Source organism: Canis lupus, chromosome 13, assembly GCF_003254725.2.
Source record: "Canis lupus dingo isolate Sandy chromosome 13, ASM325472v2, whole genome shotgun sequence".
NCBI classification, from domain to species: Eukaryota; Metazoa; Chordata; class Mammalia; order Carnivora; family Canidae; genus Canis; species Canis lupus.
In genome coordinates, this window is record NC_064255.1 from 4,635,376 (window position 1) to 4,650,712 (window position 15,337).

Here is a 15,337-nt window from a genome sequence, read left to right on the forward strand (position 1 = left end):
TGGGGGCAGTCACCAAGATATCTCCATTCCATCTGTCAGGATTAAAGGTTTTTCTAACTGAGACCCCAATCTTGATGCAGACCTGCCTTAATTTTTTATGGAGTCCTATCTCTTAGCTGAAAAAGTCCAAAACTTTTCTTGTCCCCCCACTGCCGGGCTGAAGGAGCACCTTTGAATATCCAATGAGCCTCCTGGCTTTCAGAGCTTGATCTCATACTTGGTTTTCACCTTAGCTGCTCCTTAACTTTCTATAGTCATGGTTGGGACTTAGCAATAGCCACCGAATCCCATTATCCTTGTATCTACCTTCTTCCAAGTTTCAAATGCTTGATACATTGCACCCAGTGGTGCATTTGCTCCCCCTGGGACTCCTGACCAAATCACCCCTGCCCCAGTGAGAGATGTAACAATTGAATGGCCACCCGTACTGGCAGTGTCTGGACTCTACTTGCCACCAGCGATGGGGTCCTTGGGGCCAGCCCAGGAGTGTCTGACCCACTTCCCAACCCACACTTGATTGCCTGCTTTCTGGTGACACCCCCAGCCTCAACTGTTACAGGTTAGAGTCTCCAGAAGTTTGGGGAGCAAGGTGTTGATTAGAGTCTAACATCTGGGGCAGCCCGGGTGGCTCAGCGGTTTAGCATTGCCTTCAGCCCAGGGCCTGATCCTGGAGACCTGGGATCGAGTCCCACATCGGGCTCCCTGCATGGAGCCTGCTTCTCCTTCTGCCTGTGTCTCTGCCCCTCTCTGTCTCTGTGTCTCTCATGAATAAATAAATAAAAATCTTTTTAAGAAAAGAGTCTAACATCTGTAAAAGGATGTGATAGGAGGCAGGACCACTTTGAGGAAGACATGAGCTACCACATCCACTCAACAAAGCCTTGAGCAACCCAACAGCAAAATCTGGAGGAAGCATTTATTGTCATCATGGTTTCCCCAGTTAGGCCAAAACAGTTATGCTAAATATCCCCACTGTTTTCTCAGTCACCAGACTTGGGCATGGAAAGGGTGTGACCTTGGATAAAGCAGTTCAAGCAGCTGGGGCCCACCTGGAAGGAGCTGACAGCTGGTGGCACTGCTCCTGGCCCCTGCTGGGCAGCACCTCCCCCTTGAAGGGGGACCTGGGGACGCCTCTGTGCCTACCGCTCAGGGGAGAGACCTCCCTTACCCCTAACTCTGCCTCACGTAACAGTGTTGACAATGTGCCTTCTAGTTGTAAACCGATCAGAGAAAACCACAAAACCGGAGTACAAGTCTAACAGCATAAACCTCATCCTGAGAAAGAAAAAAAAAGAGAGAGAATCATTTATTCATATATTTTGTAGAAAAAACTTTGTTATTTCTTTATCACAACACAGGTACTTACAAAAGAAAATAGTCATTTATATTTCCCTCTTTTAAGTCTCCTAGAGAAAACATCTTGAATGATTTTTCCTTGGAAGAGTGGAGTCATCTAGTCAACCCTGTTGCTAATATACGATTAAACTGTACAGCATTAAAACACATCCCACATGACAGTCACGAGTTTCTTCTGAAGAGCTGAATCACATATACAAAAACAAGCTCCTCCAGAAGAGTTACAGAGACATGGAAACCAGGAGGAAGCCTCGGTGCTAAAGACCCAGCGGGAAGGGAGCTTGGAGGTTAGCCACGACCTAAATTCCTACTGTGCGGAAATCATACCATTTTAGTCAACCAACAAGTGTTCTGTTGGCATCATCATGGTTGCCTCTGAGGTTGCAAGGGGTCCCCAGGGGCAGCTGAGGGCCGCAGGGCCTAACCGGCTCCCCCAGGGTCTGTGGTTGCACAAACCAGAACTAAGCCCTGCCTCCCCCCTTGGAAGAAGGCGCTCCTGACTCTCTTCCTCTCTTCGGGTTGCTTTTTCTTCAGCAGGGAATGATGTTTGGTATCCATATGGATATAAAACGGCAAAATCAAAGCTATCTTGTTTCCTTTCATAATCTCCTTTTTTTTTTTGAGATCCCCTCAGCAGATGCCATCAGCGTGCCCTGACTCTGGGTGTACTTTCCACCACCAGCCACACCTCTACCACAGCCCCCTTTACCTGTGCTCCAGGAAGCTGGATTTCCCTGGCAAGGATCCCCCTCCCAGCCTCCACCCCCCAGGGCAGCCCTTAATCAATGACTGGCAGATATGGGGACTTAAATGTTCCCACCCCTGTCCTCTGATGGGACAACTCTTGAGGTGTGACCTACCCCTCCGCAACTCACCTATGCTTCGTGTCACTCCCTTACTTGGCCCTCTTTTCTTCCCTGCTCTACTTCCTTATTCTCCTAAAGATTTTTCCTGGGAACACTCTGTAATACATCATTTTCCTATGAATTTTCCTTGTCTCAGAATCTGTTTCCAGAGAGTACAAGTGGAAAACCACCAACTCTGAAATAATAAAAATATTGCATCAATACTTATTAATATGATAATATATTTATTATTGTTATTCTTGATTTTAGACATGTTATTGAGCCTCTCAAGTCTAAATTTCTTCCTGAGCCTCTCATGTCTAAATTTCCTCCATAAAACGTGAAAAATTCTCTCCCTCTCTTCCCTCCCCTCCTTTTCTTTCCCTGCCTTTCTCCCCTCCCCCGCCTTTCTATCTATCTCTCTCTCTCTCTCTCTCAGCTGCCTGTTTTTATGTGGGTGTGAGTTGGGGACTTGGCACTCAATTAGAGACGCTGACCAGGTCAGTGCTTTGGTGTGCAGTGAGGCTGCAGCCACGTAACTTGCTGACGTGTCTATCACTAATGCCTAGGACTACAGGGTGAAAAAAAATGTTTTCCAAATCTGGCTGATCAGTAGGGCAAGAGAAATGGTATTTTTCCATATCCCTCATGGGACTAGACCACTGAAGGATTTTGTAAGCCCTTGTTGGCAGACTGCAAAACACAGCCAGGTAACTCCCAGAGGGGACAGGAGCTTTGTGGGGGACACAGTGGCAAGTAGAAGCTGAAGGAGAGAGAGTGGAAGAGGCACAGGCTGGAGCTTTGAGCCTGACCTGGGGAGGAGACAGGAGGCCTGGTCTAGTGAGGTCCTAGGAGCCTCTGAAGATTCCACAGAGGGATAGGATGGCGGTGGGAAGGCCTGAGGGGACTCACTGAAATAGGTGAACCTGCAAGGGGACACAGGACAAACACCTGGAGGAAGAGAAGCTTCCAAGACATTTGTAATCCCTTACTAACTGCCAGGCAATTAGTGGTGGGTAACTGTCAGAGGATTATGGTTCAAAACACCAACACACCCTATTTGTGTAAGAAGAGCCTAAACTGGCCAACCACGGTGACTGGAATTTCCACAATTAAGCCATTTGATCAAGACAAGTTTTCTTAGCTTGGACACACAGCCCAAGGACCTTGAATTCAGCGGGGGATCCATGAACTTGCGCGAAGAGAAAATTTTTATCTTTATTTTCATGCTCATCTAACTGAGTGTTGAATTATGAATGTAGTCAACAAACCTCAGCACTACCTAAGACTTTGTCACCAATATAAATCATAGATGTGTTCATATAACGTTACAGTTGTTATGAATATTTCAAAATATCATTTATACTCACTGTATTTTAAAATTAAGAAAACTACTAAACAGGCCTCTAGATCTTGTTTTCTAGTATATTAATAAAGAACATGTTTCTATTTCACTTTTTAGAATATAATTTGAGAACAGTATTTCAATATAATTGGTTTCCTTTTTATTTTATTTTATGAATTTAAAACCATTATTCTGAAGAGGGATCTGTGGGAAAAAAAATAATGAAGTCACTGAAAGCCACAGATGAAAGCTCACATGAGTGAGCTTACAGATTTCTCTTACATTCATTGGAAGAGCTTCATCCCCTACTCCCAAGAAAGGATACAACAGAAAAGGTGAATATTGATGAGGGGGAAAAGAAGAGAAAGATCTGCTTCAGAGGACAGAGCTAGATGTTGGCACCACGCTTGGGGAATCTTCAGCATACGGGAGGATATGCTTCAAGAAAGAGAAACCAGAGGATCTGTTACCAAAACAAACAAAAAACAACCTTCTCTACAAAGTGGTGTGGATTGAAGGATGAGTCAGCCAAAACGTGTACAGATTCCTACATTCAACCTAAAGCCTGAAAATCTGGATTTTTAACAACTCTAGGCAATTTGGTGATAAAACCTAAGCAGAGAGTCTTGACTATACCCGAATGTTGGGATAGAAGAGAATGCTGTAGCTTTCCTGGGAACAACTCGGCTGTCCTTGACATGCTAATTTACACCTGACTCCTCAAGAAATGGAGTTTGCATCCCTGTGTGTTATAATCCAGGCCCCTACTGGGGGCAGGTGGACCTTCTCCCTCCAGGAATTTTAAATCCTGTGTCATTCATGAATGTATGGTGCCATATTTTTCAAAGCACCAGGTTGAGGCTTTCCTTGGACTAAATGAATCTTTTTAAGTAAGTCTAAATTCTAACTACATTTCCTATCTCAGTTTTATAAAGAGCGAAGTATTTACTTATTATCAAATACTTATGTAAATCATAACGTTCTAACCTTAGTGTAATTAAACGCAGTTTGGGATTTGGAGGGAAGTTCTGAGGAGTAAATCCACAGTATGTTTCAAAGAGAGATTTAAATTGCTAATTTCCTTCTTAGTGTTGGAATGTGAGTAAGGATTGTCACAGATTTAGTATGCAAACCACGTATTTAACATTCGTATGCAGTAACGGTCTCTTAAATTGTGTTTTGGTTTGAGAAACAGCAAGAATAAATACAGCAAGAGGGGGAAACTTTGTTGTCTATTTTAAAGGGGATAAAAATGTATGAGGAGCTTTTGCCCACCAGAAAAGAACTTTTTTTTTTAGTCTCTCTCATGACTTTATACCTCTAATCACACTGGAAAGAACTTTTTTCTCTAATGCTATCTGAGTTCTGCATTTTGGTGCCCAGAACAAGGAAGTGAAGAGCTATGTAACACACACACACACACACCGGCGCGCGCGCGTGCACACACACATACACAATAGAAATATAAAGAACAAGCAGATCACCAGACAATATATGTGATTTGGAACAAAGACATAATTATTTGCCTAAGACTCAGAAACTTGTGCTGGGGATGCTGTGAGGAGCTAGAACTGGCTCTTTCCTTTCCCAAGCCCAACGGTAATCTTAGGCACTTCCTCCACATGTATTCTGTTTTGAGGGGACAAGACATGGCATTTTGACCGGTAGCAAAACCTCATTGTGACATTTTAATGGCATAATTAGTGACAATTCAGCCAATTTGTATTGGGCACCTTCCATATATACCAGGGTCTGGGCTCAGCCTCGTATGTCCATCAGCTCATTGAATCCTCATAGTAACTCCATAAGGTAGGTCTTAATCATCCACATTTTATAAGTGGTTGGCACAGAGTAAGTACTCATTGAATAGTGCTCATTGTGGTAAATCATCATTATTGCTTTTATGAATAACTTCCATGTGAGATAATCCACTTTCAGACTCTTACTTGGGCCTTGGAAAATAGGTTTAGTTTTGCTAGCCAGAGACAGGGAGGAGGCAAAGGGTAAGCTAGTGTAAACCCACGGCTGAAGGAAGGAACTATAAGGAGTATGTGGAAAATGAGGAGTAAAGTTGCTTATCTGAATTGAAGAGTTTGGAAAGAGGCATGTTTGGAGCCATGCCTGAAAAGATAACTGTGGGTCTCATTTTGGAGACTTGTGAGGCCAGGGAGTTTTGACATGAATTTAAAGGCAATAGGAACAGGGATGCCTGGGTGGCTCAGCAGTTGAGCATCTGCCTTCAACTCCGGGCATGATCCCAGAGTTCAGGGATCGAATCCCACATCAAGCTCCCTGCATGGAGCCTGCTTCTCCCTCTGCCTGTGTCTCTGCCTCTCTCTCTCTTTGTGTTTCCCATGAATAAATAATAAAATTTTAAAATAAATAAATAGAGGCAGTAGAAACTCACTAAGGGTTTCTGATTTTGGGAGCTGTTTTGGAGTATGTAGGAAGGACTAGGCACACACCAGGGGGAAAGCACAGGGAGTAATGCTTTTTAGAGATACTGCAGTATTCCAGGTCTGAAGTGATAAAGGCAGAGCCTGAACCAAGGTAGTGGTTGTAAGAACAGAAGGAAGGGGTGTGTGTGAGAGAAATTATGTAAGAGGGCTTATTAGGACTTGGAGCCAGGTGAAGATTGTGGAGAAGATGAAGAAATCAAAGATTGTAATCAAGGTCTTAATCTTGAAAAAACTATAGTATCATTTCTAGATAAAGGAGATAGTGTTCAGATATAATTTGGTAGGTCTGACTTTGAACACATTGATTTTGATTAGAGTGCAATATATAGATGAAACTGTGTGCTAGGCAATCACAAACTATAATGGAAGAAATGGAGACTGGAGGGCCTATTCTTTTGGTTTTTGTTTTGTTTTTTGTTTTTTTGTTTTTGTTTTTTGTTTTTTTGGAGGGCCCATTCTTTAGAAAGACTCATCTTTCGTGGTACAGGAGGAAGGGAGCCATAGAAAGAGAAGGAAAACAGTTTTGACACGTAAGGAAGAGAAGTGACATAGTAAACAAGTGTCAGGTAAGCCAAGAGAGGAGACAGATTAAAGCTGGGGGGGAGGGGTGGCCAAAGTGGTGGCCACTGGACATTTGTGGGAGCCACTCATGTTCTCCTGACCTTCCTGCATCTGAAAGGCACACACAGAGGTTATAGAGGCTTAAGAGAATGAGGTTAACTTTGTAAAGATTGTAGAACTTACATTCATGTTTTTATTCATAGCCCCAATAAACCTTACTTGTGTCAGTAGCACCATCTGTGAATATGGCATAGACATTGCTTTTTATTTTTAATCTAAAAATTTTTTTTGTATATTCTTTTATTGGAGTTTGATTTGCCAACATACAGTATAACACGCAGTGCTCACCCATCCAGTGCCCCCTTCAGGCATAGACATTGTCATTGTCAATGTCATCTTAAACCATCAGGATACATTGGCAGCAAATACAGAAGCAGCTGCAAATACAGATACAGACCCAAACTAGTGTTAGTGAATTGGAAGTCCTGAGGTAGGGTAGATGTTGCCGTTGGTTGATTAGAGGCTCCTCAACAAAGTAATTAAGGACCAAAATATTTCCCATTTCTCCTCTCTGCTGTCCCCAGTGGAAGCTTCTCCAGAGAAGTAGCAAGATGGCTCCTGCAGTTCCAGATATCTCAGAAGGATAGCTGTTTGGAGGAAAGAGATCACCTTTTCTTGGAGCTCTCGGAAGAGGCAGGAAACTTGGCAGAAGCACCCCAGCAGACTTCCCCTCATGACTCATTGGCCAGAAATAGGTCACATGTAAATACCTAACACAATCTTGGTAAGGTAATGGCATCACCTTCGGAGGAATCAGCTCTATTCCTGATAATTTCCTCTGACATACTTGGCTATATGGATGGGTCCCTGGACAAAACTAGGATTCTGTTAGAAAGGAAGAAAGGAGGAGTGAATGGACCCTGAGTGGGCAACTCTTAAGTAGAGGTTATGTTATTAGTTTCTAGGATTACAAAGAAATGTTTGCTTAGGATCCCTATCTGAGAGAGCCTTTTAATCTAGTTGGTGGTAGACACTCCAAAAATGACAGCGGATTTTTCAGTACAATTTAGATACACAGTAGGCACTTACATTTGTTGGATGCATGAATGTATCTAGTACACTCTAAATGCTAAATGAATAATACAACCAGGCACAGAGTTTCACATCTACTACTGAACCAGTTCTAGTGAAAAGATTTATCAAATTTAGTGAAGTTCTACTAAAATACCCTAGGGCACCTGGGTGACTCAGTTAAACATTTGACTCTTGGTTTTGGCTCAGGTCACGATCTCAGGGTCTCTGCTCCTGCTGTAGAGTCTGCTCGAGATTCTTTCTTTCCCTCTGCCCCTGCCCCTCCCCCTGCCTATGCTAATTCTCTCTCAAAATAAATAGATAAAATCTTTAAAAATAAAATAAAATACAGATACTCAAGCTGCATTTCCCCAGAATTCAAATTCAGTTTTTTTCATGGCTCCAGTTACCTGCATTTTAAAAAATATTTTTTTTTAGTTACTTGCATTTTAAACAAGAAGCCTAGGGGGTACAAATTCTAGTACAAGTTCCATGGGTGTTAGGGAGGGTAGCTGTAAGGGTGTGGTTAGGGTAGGTAGGCACAATTTCTTTAAAAAGCATTTAATGAATCATCAAATTAAAGAACTAGTGATTTACCTTCTGATATTTGTAAAGTGGTTGCTAGGATTTACAAAATAGTATTTTATGGTTCTTATCAAAGAACCACATGTATAAAGGAAGCTTGTTGTGCAACTGTTCCCTTCTGGGCCTAAACTTATTGGCTGCTGAGGAAAAGGTGAATTAAACAAATTCCAAATTTGAAGGTGTTTGTTTTATTTTAGAATACAATCACATAAAATTATCAGGTTGCTTTTTAATAATGGATTGAAAACATTTTCTACTATTTATCCTTCCCCAACACCAGTTAACCTCCCTCCCCCTGATTTCTTTATAATTTGTCATACTCAGAAACTTATAGGTGGAAGGAGAGACTCTTCTTTCCTTCTGGTTGCAAAACTTACATTTATTGGAAGAAAACCTTAGTTTGCCACAGCTCTTATTTAACCATCTTAAGTGAAGAAATAGAGTTTAAATCCAACCAGCAGATTCACTCCTGCCTGCTTTCACGTTGCCAATGTCATTTTCATTTATATCTGGTTAGTATTTACCTCTTTCTTAATTCACCCTTTTACTTGTGCATTATACTCACACTTTTTGCTGGTGTGTGTGTGTGTGTGTGTGTGTGTTTATGTGCATATTTTATTTCTCTCTCTCTCTCTTTTTAAGATTTTGTTTATTCATGAGAGATAGAGAGAGAGAGAGACAGAGACATAGGCAGAGAGAGAAGCAGGCTCCCCACAAGGAACCTGATGCGGGACTGGATACTGGAACCCCAAGATCACAACCTGAGCCACACGCAGTTGCTCAACTGCTGAGCCACCCGGGTGTCCCTTTTCTCAGTGAATGCACTGGTATTGATATGACATTTGGATTGGATATTTGTAAAGCCTGGTTGGAATGTATATAATAATCATAATTCTAATACAAATTACATAGGAAGCATGATTTCAAGGCACTCTCACTGCCCTTATCTCAAACTTCAAAGCTTACAAGGTGCAATCATATCATTTAACACGTTAAGAATTTGAAAAAAAAAAAAAAAAAACAAGTTAGGTATTTGATATTTTTCCAGGATCATAGAGCCAGTAAATGAGACAGCCAGGAAAAAAATAAAACAAAACAAAAACATATATGCTATGATGGATTTGGTAGTGTCATATAAGCTGGATTTAATTTTATAGGATTATTTTTTAAACCTAAAAGATCATCTTAGATGCTTTTACACAGCAATAGCTATATTTGGATGCTCTTGCAGGGGTTATAAATGAGAAAACTGAGATTCAGACAGAGCAGCAAGTGGCAGAGCCAGGGTCACCTGAGCTGGTGTTTTGAGTCCCTGCCTAATACCCAGTCTGTCTAAGATCGTGCTTTATAACACCCTTTCCCTTTATCCAGCCCACCCTCACTCTTGATAATCACAAAACTCTCATGTTCTCCAGAGAATCAGTTATGCCAAGATTATTTTGTCAGATATTCATTTGTGTTGAACATACTGTTTCCCTCCCCTACAAACAAAGTGATAATTGTACCTTTCAAAGTTCACCCTCACCCTGTTTGAGGATCCTTGCTTTGGAACCAGGTCACACATCATGCATGACTTTGCTGCTGTACAGTTCAGGACTTTCGATCAGTAGGCAACGATTGATAGACAGGACCAAGCTCTACACAGGTATTAGCCTGAACTTTAACCTCACAAATGTTAAATGATTAGCTCATTTTAGCTCAGTCCAATATCTATTTATTGAACTGGAACTTATGCCATGCCTTTAAGGAGTTGGGTAGGTGGAAGAAGAGAGAGTTTGTCAAAGAATGTGCAGAGTGGGATTTTACCTTGCTTACAAGATAACAAGTGTATCTGCCAAGTTTTAATGGATGCTGGCATAAGGCACAAATCTCTGGGGTCAGAGAAAAAGGACATATTTTTAAATTTAAATTAAATTATTATTATTATTTTTTAAGTAAGCTCTATACCCAACATGGGGCTTGAATTCATGACCCTGAGATCAAGTCACATGCTCCACCAACTGAGCCAGCCAGGAGCCCCCAAAAGGGCTTTATTTAAAACTCACCACATGGTAAGCAGCATAGTTATAAACATATTTATGTCTGCTACTCCTGCCTCTGAGTCCCATAGGGGTGATGTGGACAGACCCAGGTGGGTGTCTGGAGACACAGTGGGTTGCATTATAGGAGAGGACTCTGAGCTTAGGGAACCCAAATCTTTCAGACTAGATGGCATAAAAGCTTACTTGGACAAACGTACCATACTAATATAGGATGATAATTGTGCAAACTGAGTAGAGGGTTCATGGGAACTCTGCTATCTTCACAACCTTTCTATAAATCTGAAACTATTCTAAAATAAGTATTTGTTTTGAAAATTGCTTACCAATGGGCTTCTGGGTGGCTCAATCAGTTAAATGCCTAACTCCTAGTTTTGACTCAGGCTCATGATCTCAGGGTCATGATCTCAGGGTAATGAACCCCATGTGGAGTTCTGCACACATCATGGAGTCTGCTTGAGATTCTTTCTCCGCCTGCCTCTCTCTCCTCCCCTGGCCCTCATCCTGCTTGATGTGCTCTCTGTCTCTGTCTCTCTCTCTCTCATAAATAAATAAATAAATAAATAAATAAATAAATAAATAAATAAAATCTTAAAAAAAATGCTTACCAGAATTTTGTTCTAGAAAGAGATAGTATCTCTATCTTCTAATACTGTTTGTTACAGAAACATCCTTAATAAGAGAGGCCAACCAGGACAGTGGCCATGGAGGTCAAAATCTGCTGAGAAGTATATAACAACTTACCTGCTGAATTAACTATTCCTGAAAATGGAGGGAAAGAAAGAAGAGTTCAGAACAACAGCAAAAATGCAAGAAACCCATGAAGCATTATCTCCCAGTGATATCCACCCCTCCTTTCTACACTGTCTTGGTTTCTTGTGAATTTTTTTATGAATATGTCTGTTGCCCCCTTGGCCACTCTGATTAACCCAACCGAGTCTGGCACCACATATGTTCAATATGTCTCGTATAGCATCTTATTAAGGCTACTATTTACAAGAATCCCAGCAAAAGGAGGCGGCCATCCCACAGCAGTGGCTTCAGCTACATATCTCAGGATCTTAGAATCAACTCATTGAACAGATCCCATAACCCAGAGTCTAACTTAAGAGAAGTCAGGGGACTCTTCCAAGTTTCTCTGCTGGTCTTTCCCCTTGGCCCATAGCATTAGTGCAGGCATAATAAGTCAATAATATTGACTCTGCCTTGGCACCTGAGGAAGAAGTTTAAAGGAATTCTACCATTGATAATATCCCTGGCAAGTTAGTTGAGCCTGACCCTGAATGGTTTCCAAGGCCAAGCCGGTGTCACTGGTCACTTCAGTTAAACTCAGAGACAAATTTCGTACTGCTTTTTCTAATTGGATCGATTTCATTGTAGCAGTAACTGAACATCAACTGACATAAAAAATGAGCCAGTTATCCCTTTGGGAAGCTTTTCCAGGTAATCAAAGTCTTGATTTTGAACTTCATTTTGGATTCACAGTCAATTGAGGGCTTTGTGGTCTGCTAGTAGTGTTTCCTTAAACCCTTGATGGTCTCGTGATCATTCCTAAGGTACCTGTCACTGTGTTTCTGGAAGTAGGTCAAGAAAATACCTGGATGCTATGCAATCACTGCAGTCCTGGGGACATACATGGTAGTCCTGGAAATAAAGTGTGTGTTTTTAAGGTTTTTAAAATTTATTTATTCATGAGAGACACAGAGAGAGCAGAGACATAGGCAGAAGAAGGAGAAGCAGACTCCCTGCAGGGAACCCCGATGCGGGACTTGATCCTGGAACTCTGGGATCACATCCTGAGCCGAAGGTAAACGCTCAACCGCTGAGCCACCCAGGCATCCCAAAAGTGTTTATAATTGTTGGTGCACCCCAAATAAACCTACATTATTCAATGGGAACAACTCCACAGCACCACTAACATGGTTGCCCACCAGCTGTTAAATCGTAGGCTTCTCAGGTCACTTTGATTAATTGAGTCTAGTCCTGTTTAAAGAGGAGCTGCCTGAGGAAGCCAGACTGAAATAGTCTATGTGACCAGGTATGTGGCATTTATCCACCCCCTGGAATGGCTGAGCAATGGCTACAGGAATGGGGTTGTGGAAGACAACTAGAGGTGTGACAGGTGTTTTGTGTGGGACAAGCAGGAGCTGGGACCACTCCTTGCTACTTCAGACACACGTTGGTAAGGTTAAGGGATATGACGATCAAACCTCAAACTGTTCTCGAAGCCATCTGGCAGGGGAAAGCAGTGAATTAAATTGCAAGTGCTTGCAACTGTTTATGAGAATCACAGTAACATGTTCTCCTACCTGAAGAAGGCTCCAGGGAGGTCTAGGGTGTTACTTGCCCAGGTGCTGTGTTGTTCTTCCTCCATCACAAAATCAGTGTGTCCTATTTCATTTGGCTACCCCTTCACTTTTCCTCAGCCATTCCCTATTCTCACCGAGACCTTTCATCTGGAAAAACCATGCAAGAAGGACAGGCAAGAGGATTTGTTATTCCCTCACCCCAGGGAGACTTGGCAAGTGGTGTACTCAACCAAGCGGTCATTATCCTTATGATCTCTAACTATGCTTTGATTGGGGGGGGGGGTGACTTTCTGTTCACCCAGGACAAGTATTAGTGCTAGTCATTATGAAGGGAGGACCTGAGGGTGATTGTCAGAATGGTGAGGAATTGCCTCTGCCTGGAGAAGAGTTAGCAGCATGGCAACCAGGGCCCTATCTAGAGTCTCTGAGACGGCATGGCCTGCAACCACCTCTGCAATTCCTCCTCAGTAACAAGCTATAAAGCAGAGGGCCATTTATTTCTCAGAAGATATACAATTTAGCCTACAACTGATTCCCAGGGACTGTACAATTTAGCTTATTATCTATTTTCATGGCCATCTTACACTAATCAGCCCATGAGATCCTCATCCTTACTCTTACAAAAAGCTGTGTCTCTGATGTATTATTTATTATCACAAACACTATCAAGAACTGGGAAGGGTCTGATATTTAACTCTACAAGGTAATTTGGCTTCTCAGAGTTTCATGGATGCTAGCTGCAGACACAAGGCCTTTGGGTCAGAGACAGAGGACTTTTACTCACAGCACAGACTTTTATCACATCAGCATATTTGTATTAGTTCCCCTACCCAAATTTCCACAGTGGGGACATGGATGGGCCCTGGTGGATGTGGGGACACACAGTCAATTTCATTACCTGAGAGTAGCCCTAAGCTCAGGGGACCCAGATCTTTCATACTGTACAGTAAATGTGGCTGTTCAACACTTCAGAAGGAAACGTTATCTCTATGTTCCAAGGCTGTGTGCTATACAAACATCCTTGCAAAGACAGTCCAGAGAAAAAGGTTGTTAGTATCTCTACTAATAGGGCATGCAGAAATGTTAGAGACTCATGAAGAATTGTTTCCCTACAGGAGTCACATAAATCAATACATTTAATAAAATAGTAAGGGCTGAGATGAAAGTATTGAAAGGGTACTTAAAATGAGTGTTCATCATTTCTGTTGGTAATTTTAAAAAACACATTCTCCTGTCAGTAAATCAATTGTATTATTAACTGTTTTGAAAGATATATGCCTGTAAATTGAGGAATTAAATGTAATAATAAATGGGCAACTAAAGAAAACATGTTTCTAATTATTATCAGTTGTTTTGTTGCATAATTTTCCTTTTTTTTCTTTAACTGATTGGTTCCTTGTAACTACCAAGTGCTAACTTCTTCACTTGATCTTAGCCAAAAGGCTGAGAAGCGATCCAAATGCTAACTTCTTGTGCTATTACTTTTAGGCTACTGGTATAAATAAGATGAAAATTGAATAGATTTAGTCCATAGCCAGCCACTTCCTAGTAGAGAACAGTAGTCGTTCAATATCTTTCCTACTGGGTTAAAGTTGGAATGAGCAAATTAAAAATTAATAATAAAGTGAACAAAATCTTGAAATACAGGTGAAAGGACAGAACTGCTTTTTTTTTTTTTTAAGATTTTATTTATTTATTCATGAGAGACAGAGAGAGAAAGAGGCAGAGACACAGGCAGAGTGAGAAGCAGGCTCCATGCAGGGAGTCTGACGTGGGACTCGATCCCCGATCTCCAGGATCACACCCTGGGCTGAAGGCGGTGCTAAACCACTGAGCCACCTGGGCTGCCCCAGGACTGCTTTAAAAAAAAAAAAATTTTATCTTCCTACTTCTCTGAACATTTGCTGCTCCCAAGAAGCTTTCATAACATTTCCAAGGAGATATGACAAAGATGATAATTTCTATTAGTTCAGGGACCAATAACACAGGGAACAGAAGAAAGGAACTGACAAGTTTAATTACTCAGTAAGCTCTTTCCTTCCCCTCTGTCATTAAATGTTTGAAAATCCAAACTTTAATTGTAAAATCTATTCAATCGTCTATTGGATGTACAATACACATTCAAGACTAAGTAAAAGGTGGTCTTGGTAAGGTTGATAAGTTGTAATGCAAGTAAAATTACCTAAATGCCATAAGAATGCCATGAAAATTCAGAGTATAAAATAAGTATGTCCAAGAGATAGTGCAAGAAGCTTTATGCTGCAGAGGTTAAGAACATGGACTTAGGAGCCAGAAAGCTTGGCTTCAGAACTCAGATCTGCCCCTTACTAATTAGTAAAATTACATTATTACCTCATGCCTCAGTTTCCTCATATGTAAAATGGGGATAATAGTACTTGTATCGAAGGGTTGTTCTGAGGATTAAGTGAGTTAATCTATGCAAAGCACACAGTGTTGTGCACAAAGCTAAGGGCTTTAAAAGTTCAGCTCTAATTGCTGTTGTTATATGTATGGTTATGCAACTCAGAAAAAAACTTTTATGAATGAGGATGCACTGCAGGTGACTCTGGTTAACAGCAGGAAATGGAATGGAGACAATGTCAGACATCCCTCAGCTGACAGCCCAGCTGAGGCACCAGGGGGATGGATGTCCTAGACTCTTGCTCTGAGAGAAGACTAGACACAGACATTCCCCACCTGCTGCTCTGAGCCTATGGCAAAGGTTGCATATGTGTATGCATCTCAATCAAAATATTCTTGAAGGATG